Source organism: Arachis hypogaea, chromosome 14 (genome assembly GCF_003086295.3).
Source record: "Arachis hypogaea cultivar Tifrunner chromosome 14, arahy.Tifrunner.gnm2.J5K5, whole genome shotgun sequence".
NCBI classification, from domain to species: domain Eukaryota; kingdom Viridiplantae; phylum Streptophyta; class Magnoliopsida; order Fabales; family Fabaceae; genus Arachis; species Arachis hypogaea.
This window is the reverse complement of record NC_092049.1, coordinates 57991794-58001565: the sequence shown is the minus strand read 5'-3', so window position 1 is coordinate 58001565 and position 9772 is coordinate 57991794. Positions and strand designations below refer to the sequence as shown.

Here is a 9772-nt window from a genome sequence, read left to right as displayed (position 1 = left end):
GGGTATTTAGGAAAGAGTGTTATAGAAAGGTGTTAAGAGGAGAGAATGAGAGTTGGGGTAGGTGGGGATCCTGTGGGGTCCATAGATCCTGAGGTGTCAAGGAATTCTGGTCCCTGCACCTTTCTGGCGTTTAAACGCCCTCTATGTGCCATTTCTGGCATTTAACACCGTCTATGCTACCTTTTCTGGCGTTAAACGCCAAGCTGATGCCCCTTTCTAGCGTTTAACGCCCTCCAGACACCCTTTTTTGGCATTAAACACTAGTCTGTCTGCCAATTCTGGCGTTTAACGCCAGCCAGATAGCCAAACACCCTTTTCTGGCATTTAACGCCAATCTGTCTACCAATTTTGGCGTTTAACGCTCAAAATGCTGCCAGGCTGGGCGTTAAACACCCATTCTGCTATCCTTACTGGCGTTTAAATGTCAGTAAGCCTGTCATCCAGGGTGTGCTGTTTTTGATGCTATTTTTGATTTCGTTTTAATTCTGCAACTGTTTTTGTGACTCCACATGATCATCAACCTACAGAAGACATAAACTAACAATGGAAAATGAAATGAAAGTGTAGTTAACATAGATAAATAAGATTAGGTTGCCTCCCAATAAGCGCTTCTTTAATGTCAATAGCTTGACAGTGAGCTCTTACAGAGCTTCACAGACACTCAGAGCATGATGGTGGCCTCCCAACACCAAACTTAGAAGTTGAGTGTGGGAGCTCTGTTTGACTCTGTATTGAGAGAAGCTTTTCATGCTTCCTCTCCATGGTTACAAAAGAAGATCCTTGAGCCTTAAACACAAGGTAGTCCTCATTCAATTGAAGGACTAACTCTCCTCTATCCATATCAATCACAGCTCTTGCTGTCGCTAGCAAGGGCCTTCCAAAGATGATGCATTCATCCTCATCCTTCCCAGTGTCTAGGATTATGAAGTCAGCAGGGATGTACAGGCCTTCAACCTTTACTAAGACATCATCTACAAGTCCATAAGCCTGTTTCATTGATTTGTCTGCCATCTCTAGTGAGATTCTTGCAGCTTGTACCTCAAAGATCCCTAGTTTCTCCATTACAGAGAGTGGCATGAGGTTTATTCCTGACCCCAGGTCACACAGAACCTTCTCAAAGGTCATGGTGCCTATGGTACAAGGTATTAAGAACTTTTCGGGGTCCAGTTTCTTCTGAGGTAATTTCTGTTGAACCAAGGCATTCAGTTCATTGATGAGCAATGGAAGTTCATCCTCCCAAGTCTCATTACCAAATAACTTGGCGTTTAGCTTCATGATTGCTCCTAGATACCGAGTAACTTGCTCTTCAATAATATCTTCATCCTCTTCAGAGGAAGAATCTTCACCACAGCTCATAAACTGCAGCATTAAGTTCCATGGAATCTCTATGGTCTTTATATGAGCCTCAAATTCCTTTAGTTCCTCAATAGGGAACTCCTTATTGGTCAATGGACGTCCAGCAAGGTCTTCCTCACTGGAAATCACTGCCTTTTTACTCTCTCCAGGTTCGGCCACTTTGGATATAGTTATGGCCTTACACTCTCTTTTGGGATTCTCTTCTGTATTGCTTGGGAGAGTACTAGGAGGAGTTTTAGTAACTCTTTTACTCAGTTGACCCACTTGTATCTCCAGATTTCTAATGGAGGATCTTGTTTCAGTCATGAAACTGAGAGTGGTCTTAGATAGATCAGAGACTATGGTTGCTAAGTCAGAGAGGCTCTGCTTAGAATTCTCTGTCTGTTGTTGAGAAGATGATGGAAAAGGCTTGCTATTGCCAAACCTATTTCTCCCACCATTATTATTATTATTGAAGCCTTGTTGAGGCTTCTGTTGATCCTTCCATGAGAAATTTGGATGATTCCTCTATGAAGGATTGTAAGTGTTTCCATAGGATTCTCCTATGTAATTCACTTCTTCCATTTCAAGATTCTCAGGGTTATAAGCTTCTCCTTCAGAGGAAGCTTCTTTAGTACTGCCGGATGCAGCTTGCATTTCAGTCAGATTCTGAGAAATCACATTGACTTGCTGAGTCAATATTTTGTTCTGAGCCAATATGGCATTCAGATTATCAATCTCAAGAACTCCTTTCTTTTGAGTCATCCCATTATTCACAGGATTTCTTTCAGAAGTATAAATGAACTGGTTATTTGCAACCATCTCAATGAGTTCCTAGGCTTCTGCAGGGGTTTTCTTCAGATGAAGAGACCCACCAGCAGAGTGGTCCAATGACATCTTAGACAATTCAGACAGACCATCATAGAATATACATAAGATGCTCCATTCTGAAAGCATGTCAGAAGGACATCTTCTGATCAACTGCTTGTATCTTTCCCAAGCTTCAGAGAGGGATTCACCTTCCTTCTGTCTGAAGGTTTGGACTTCCACTCTAAGCTTGCTCATCTTTTGAGGTGGAAAGAATTTGGCCAAGAAAGCATTGACCAACTTTTCCCAAGAGTTCAGACTTTCTTTAGGTTGTGAGTCCAACCATATCCTAGCTCTGTCTCTTACAGCAAAGGGGAAAAGCATAAGTCTGTAGACCTCGAGATCAACCCCATTGGTCTTAACAGTGTCATAGATTTGCAAGAATTCAGCTAAGAACTGATGAGGATCTTCCAATGAAAGTCCATGAAACTTGCAATTCTGCTGTATTAGAGAAACTAATTGAGGCTTAAGCTCAAAATTGTTTGCTTCAATTGCATGAATTGAGATGCTTCTTCCATAGAAGTCAGAAGTTGGTGCAGTAAAGTCACCAAGCATCTTCCTTGCACCTCCACCATTGTTGTTGGGTTTGGCTGCCATGTCTGCTTCTTTTTCAAAATTTTCTGTAAGGTTATCTCTGAAGTGTTGTGCTTTAGCTTCTCTTAGCTTCCTCTTCAGAGTCCTTTTAGGTTCAGGATCAGCTTCAACAAGAATGTCTTTATCCCTGCTCTTACTCATAAGAAAAAGAAGAGAACAGAAAAGAAGAGAAATCCTCTATGTCACAATATAGAGAATCCTTTATGTGTCAGAGGAAAAGAAGAATAGAATGAAGAAGGAAGAAGAAGAAGAAATTCGAACACAGAGAGAGAGTGAGAGAGAGGGTTCGAATTATTAGATGAGTAGAAGAGAAGTGTTAGTGAATAAATAAAATAAATAGAAAGAGATGAGAAAGAGAGAGAGTATTCGAATATTAATTAAAAGAAAAGAAAAATATTTTTGCTTTTATTTTAATTATAAGTTAGACTTCAAAATTTAAGAAAAGAAATAAAAGCAAATTGAAAACTAAATAAATTAATTAATTAAAAAGATTTTTGAAAAATTTGTAAGTTAGTTTTCGAAATTAATGAGAGAGAAAAGTAGTTAGGTGGTTTTGAAAAAGATAAGAAATAGTAAACTTTTTTAAATTAAAACAAACAAGTCAAGTGGTTAATTGAAAAAGATTTGAAAATAAATTTTGAAAAGATAAGAAGTTAGAAAAAGATTTTGAAATTAAAATTTTAAAAAGATATGATTGAAATTTATTTTGAAAAAGAATTGAAACAAAAATTAAAAAGATTTGATTTTTAAAAATTAAAGTTGATGACTTGACTAACAAGAAACTAAAAGATATGATTCTAAAATTTAAAGATTGAACCTTTCTTAATAAGAAAGTAACAACTTGAAATTTTTGAATCAAAGCATTAATTGTTAGTCAAATTTTCGAAAATATGAAATAAAAATAAGAAAAAGATTTTGAAAATTTATTTAAGAAATTCGAAAATATTAAGAAGAAAAATGAAAAAGATTTGATTTTTGAAAAAGATTTGAAAAGATAAAGTTTTTAAATTGAAATTCTAACTTGACTAACAAAAAAAAACTAAATTTTAAAAATTTTTTATCAAGTCAACTCAAAATTTCAAAATTTATGAGTAAAATAAAATAAGGAAAAGATCTTATTTTTGAATTTTTTTGGATTAATGAAGAAAGAGAAAAACAACAAAATGACACATGACATAAAAATTTAAGATCAAAACAAATAATGCATGCAAGAACACTTTGAATGTCAAGATGAACACCAAGAACACTTTGAAGATCATGATGAACATCAAGAACATATTTTTAAAATTTTTTAAGAAAAGAAAGACATGCAAGACACCAAACTTAAGAACTTTTTAAACTTTAGACACTAATAATTCAAAAATGCATATGAAAAACAAGAAAAGACACAAAACAAGAAAAATTAAAGATCAAACAAAGAAAATCATCAAGAACAACTTGAAAATCATGAAGAACATAATGCATGAATTTTCGAAAGTTTTTAGAAAATAAAATTAAAAAAATGCAATTGACACCAAACTTAAAATTTGACATAAGACTCAAACAAGAAACACAAAATTTTTTGGTTCTATGATTTTAGTAATTTTATTGTATATGTTTGTTGAAATTATTTTGGAAAAAGAGAATAAAGAAATTCAAAATTTTTAATAAGAATTCTAGGATTCATGCAATGTTAGTCTAAAGCTTTGGTCCAAAAGAATTAGACAAGGCCAAATGGCCAGCCAAGCTTTAGTAAAGCACTGCAAATGATGACCTTTCTACAATGAAAAGTGGAAACCTCAATCCAAAAGATTAGACATGGCTTAACAGCCAGCCAGGCTTCAATATAACATTGTGAAGCTCTAAGTTAGAATTCATTCTTAAAAATTTTGAATCAAATTTATGAAAACATTTTTTTTTGAAAATAAAAATAAAAAGCTTAAACATAAAATAAAATTACCCAATCTAAGCAACAAGATGAACCGTCAGTTGTCCAAACTCGAACAATCCTCGGCAACGGTGCCAAAAACTTGGTGCACGGAATTGTGATCACACCTTTCACAACTTCGGTACAACTAACCAGCAAGAGCACTGGGTCGTCCAAGTAATACCTTACGTAAATAAGGGTCGATCCCAAGGAGATTGTCGGCTTGAAGCAAGCTATGGTCATCTTGTAAATCTTAGTCAGGCAGATTCAATTGGTTGAGAGTTTTGATAATTGAAAGATGAATAAAACATAAAATAAAATAAGTTACTTATGTAATTCATTAGTGGGAATTTTAGATAAGCGTTTGGAGATGCTTTGTTGCTTCTGAACCTTTGCTTTCCTATTGCCTTCATCCAATCATGCGTGCTCCCTTCCATGGCAAGCTGTATGATCCTCTCAGTGAAAATGATCCAAGTACGGTTTCTGCACGACTAATCAACTGTCGGATTTCTCGTCTCGGATGAAAAATACCAGGTACAGCTGTCGCACGGCTAATCATCTGTCGGTTCTCAGTTATGTCAGAATAGGATCTCTCTATCCTTTTGCACACTGTCACTGTGCCCAACATTCACGAGTTTGACCCTCGTCACAGTCAACCCTTCCCAGATCCTACTTGAAATACCACAGACAAGGTTTAGACTTTTCGGATCTCAGGAATGCTGCCAATTGGTTCTAGCCTCTACCACGAAGGTTCTAATCTTATGAACTCGGTCCATGAATCTGAGACCCAAGAGACTATACTCCGGCTATCATCCAATGACTACATTGAACATCATGTAGACCGCTTGTGGTTGTCAGGCACGCGAATCTTGGCTAAGCGAGTAATAAAGATAGTGGGTGATTGTCACGGGTCACCCCTTCATTCTGACTTAACTGAATTAAGTACGAGAGTATATCTTGGAGAAGAAGTAAGCGTTAATTGAAAGAGAAACAATAGTACTTGCATTAATTCATGAAGAACAGCAAAGCTCCGCACCTTAATCTATGAGGTGTAGAAACTCCACCGTAGAAAATACATAAAAGAAAAAGGTCTCGGCATGGCCGAATGGCCAGCCTCCCAAATGTAAAAAATGGCATAAGCCCCAAATATGTTCCAAAAATGCTATTTATACTAAACTAGTTACTAAGGATTACAGAAAATAAGTAACTAAGTGCAGATAGTGCAGAAATCTACTTCCAGGGCCCACTTGGTATGTTCTTGGGCTGAGCATTGAGCTTTACATGTGCATAGGCCTTTTCTAGAGTTAAACGCCAGCTTGGATGCCAGTTTGGGCGTTTAACTCCAGTTCTGGTGCCAGTTCTGGCATTTTACGCCAGAAAAGGGTCTCTGGCTGGCGTTTAAACGCCAGTTTGGGCTATCAAATCTCGGGAAAAGTATGGATTATTATACATTTCTGGAAAGCCCAAGATGTCTAATTTCCAACGCAATTGAGAGTGTACAAATTGGGCTTCTGTAGCTCCAGAAAATTCACTTCGCATGCAGGAGGGTCAGAATCCAACAGCATCTGCAGTCCTTTCTTAGCCTCTGAATCAGACTTTTGCTCAGGTCCCTCAATTTCAGCCAGAAAATACTTGAAATTATAGAAAAATACACAAACTCATAGTAAAGTCTAGAAATGTGATTTTTGCATAAAAACTAATAAAAATATGATAAAAAGTAACTAAAGCATACTAAAAACTATAGGAAAACAATGCAAAAAAGCGTATAAATTATCCGCTCATCAGTATTCCTCATCAAGCTTAAAAGAAAAATCTATTGAAAAAGAAGTAGTAAGATGCATAAAGTCTTGAGTTATATAATGATTTATTCTATTTACTTTGATGTGGTAGCCTTATTTCTATTTTCTGAATATATGAATTAACTGTGCATATTTGACATTGAAGTTAAGTATATTGGTTCTTGAGGAACAGGAATTTAGAGAAGTATTATTGATTCTCTAAAAAATTAAAAAGATTTATTCTTGAAGCAAAACAAACATCAAAAATAAAATAAAAGGAAAAAAATCAAAAGAAAAAGGTCCAAGGCTTTGAGCATCAATGGTTAGGGGGTCAAAATTGATCTAAAAGCTCAAAAGAGTAGTTTTTCTTAACTATATGCTTGTGGTATAAAAGTGTCAAGTAACCCTTGAGACTAAACACTTAAAATGGTTTTGAGTGTTTCGTTGGGGGTTGAAGTTGATTGTGTGGTTGAAATTGTTACTCCTCTGGCCTTGGTTTTGTTGGTTTCTCCACCCAAAATTAGGATGGTTTCTCCATCCAGGATTATATGTTTTGGAATATGGATCATTTTGTTGTGTCATGGAGGAGTTTCCCATGAAATTGGCTTGCTCCACTTGTGTTTGATTAGTGTTGAATGAATCAAAATTTCCACCAACTCCATTCATGTCATACAGTGAGCTTTGTGTGTTGATGGCAGAGACTTGCATTTCTTCCATTTACTTAGTGAGTGTAGAGAGTTGTTGAGACATAATTTTATTTTGAGCTTCAAGAGCATTCAAAGTTTCTAGCTCCATCACTCCTCTTTTCATATTCATATTCCTCTCTGAAGAGTAAGGGTATTGATTATTTGTAACATTGTCAATGAGTTCCATAGCTTTACTAGGAGTCTTCATGTGTAGGGATCTCCCTGCTGAATTATCCAATGAGTTCCTTCAGATTTGAGTGATTCCATCATAGAAAATTTGTAGCTGAACCTAATCTACAAACTTGTTTAATGGACATCTCCTCAGCATCCCTTTGTATCTCTCCCAAGCCTCATATAAGGATTCTCCTTTAAGTTGCCTAAAACTTTGAACCTCTATCCTCAATTTAATCAATCTTTGGGGAGGAAAGAACTTAGTTAGAAACTTGCTAACTAAGTCCTCCCACGTAGTAATGCTTTATTTAGGGTGTGACTTCAACCATTGTGCAGCTCTATCTCTAAGAGAGAATAGGAACAATAGGAATCTATATGCTTCAGCTAATACCCCATTTATTTTTACTGTATCACAAATTTGGATGAAGTTTGAGATGTGTTAGTTTGGATCCTCCTGTGGGCTTCCTCCAAATTGGCAGTTTTGTTGGACAAGGGTGATCAATTGAGGCTTGAGTTTAAAATTATTTACATTGACATTGGGAGTCAAAATACTACTGATGCGTGAGTATCTTATACCCTTTTTCTAGTTGTTTTTATACTATTTTTAGTTGGATTTTATTAAGTTTCATTATGTTTTAGTGCAAAATTCACCTTTGGATGCTACTTTGAGTTTTTCTTGCATTTTTATGGTTTTAGGTAAAATTCGAAGCAGTTTGGAGAAGCCTGGAATAAGAAATAAAAAAACTGCCAACTCCCGCTTGGGCGCTGAATGCCCAACCTGGTGGTCAACGCCAGCAAAGGTGCTAAAGTCAGAAGTGCAACTCCTCTCTGGGCGTTCAACGCCCAATCCTGGCATTGAACGCCAGCTTGTTGTCCATTTCACACCAATTGGGCCTCCACGTGTATTTTGAGCACTTCTTAGGCTTATCTTATTTTATCTTTGTAAATTTTAATTTAAATTAATATCTTTTAGGTTCAGCATTTAGTATTTAAGGAGGAGATCACTTAGGTTTAAGGGAGATCTTCTTCTTCAACATCTTTTAGAAACCTATTTTCTTTGTAAAGTTATGAGCAAATAAACCTCCTGGTTATGGTTAGGAGCTCTGTTTATTTCTATGGATTAAGGTTATTATTCTTATATTTAATTAAATGTCTGATTCAATTCTAAGGTGTTGTTTTCGTTCTTAATCTTATGAATCAGGGGTGGAACCAGAGTATGGCCCCTTATTCTATATGAGTTCTTGTGATTCTTGAGAGAGTTATCTCGTTTGAGCTACAGCTTGAAAACACTCCTCCTAAACTGCAATTTACCTAAGCTAATTAGATATGTGACATAAAATCCAGTTAGCTTTGGGTAATTGAGGTTTTTGTGGCGCTAAACTGGTTTTCTGAACTTCACCCTCTGATCTGAATTGAATGACCACGAGAGTGGCTTTTAATGAAGATCAGAGGGGATTAATTCGCTAAGAGATTAGGTTTTAATCACTTATCGTTTGTCATGGAATGAATCACTCATTGTTAAAATACTTGGTAAGAAGTCTTAATCTGGAAAGATAAATATCTCCGAGACCTTAACTATTTTATCATCATTGTTTTACTCCAAATATGTTTATTTGCTTTCTTTACTTGCTTTTTACTGTTTATGTGTTTTACACCAACAACCATCTTTCACTGTTTGCCTGACTAAGTCCAACAGGATAACTATTGCTTGCTCAATCCAACAATCCTCATGGGATCGACCCTCACTCACCTGAGGTATTACTTGGACGACCTGATGCACTTGCCAATGAAGTTGTGCGAGTTCTAATTTTGCGTACCAACTACTCCCACCATTTCTAGGATCAGGAGTAGTATATGATCCTAATATCCTCCTACCATGTAGAGCATCATTGGTTGCATTGTTGTTGTGAGGATCATCCATGGTTGTGTGTGATGCTCCCTCACCTTCTTTTAACATTCTCTTGTTTTTTGCTTTTCTTCTTAAACTCTAAAGGGTTTGTTTGATTTCTGGATCAAAACGGAGAGTTTTTTCCTCTTGATTACCCTGCATGCACACAAAAAAAACAACAAAAAAAAAGAAAATTGAAGCTCCTTCTGTCAAGTGAAAAGAACCTCAAGTGAGGCAATAACACAAACAATTAGGGAACTAAAGAAAATAAAGGATTAAAATTAATTAAATGAATAGAACAAAAAGAAAAAAATTTCTAATCTAGGTAATCAAACAATCGGTCATTTGTTAATCACCGTTAATCCCCGCAACGGTGCCAAAAACTTGATACAAAATCTCGCAAAATTACTGACAAGTGCACTGGATCACATCAAGTAATACCACGTTGAGTATATTATCGTTCCCATGAGAATTAATTAAGGAATTAAGGAAGCAATGAGTGATTGAGTATTCTAGTTAGACAATTCACAATTTGATGATGAACAAT

At 36.0% G+C, this 9772-nt stretch overlaps 1 non-coding gene across 1 annotated transcript; it reads left to right on the top strand.

Annotated features, from left to right (window-relative positions):
• The first annotated feature begins 2286 nt into the window (after nt 1-2286).
• LOC112745906 (small nucleolar RNA R71) lies at nt 2287-2394 on the top strand. Its single transcript, XR_003173812.1, has one exon. It is a non-coding gene; the product is annotated as a small nucleolar RNA R71 (small nucleolar RNA).
• Nucleotides 2395-9772: the final 7378 nt, after the last annotated feature.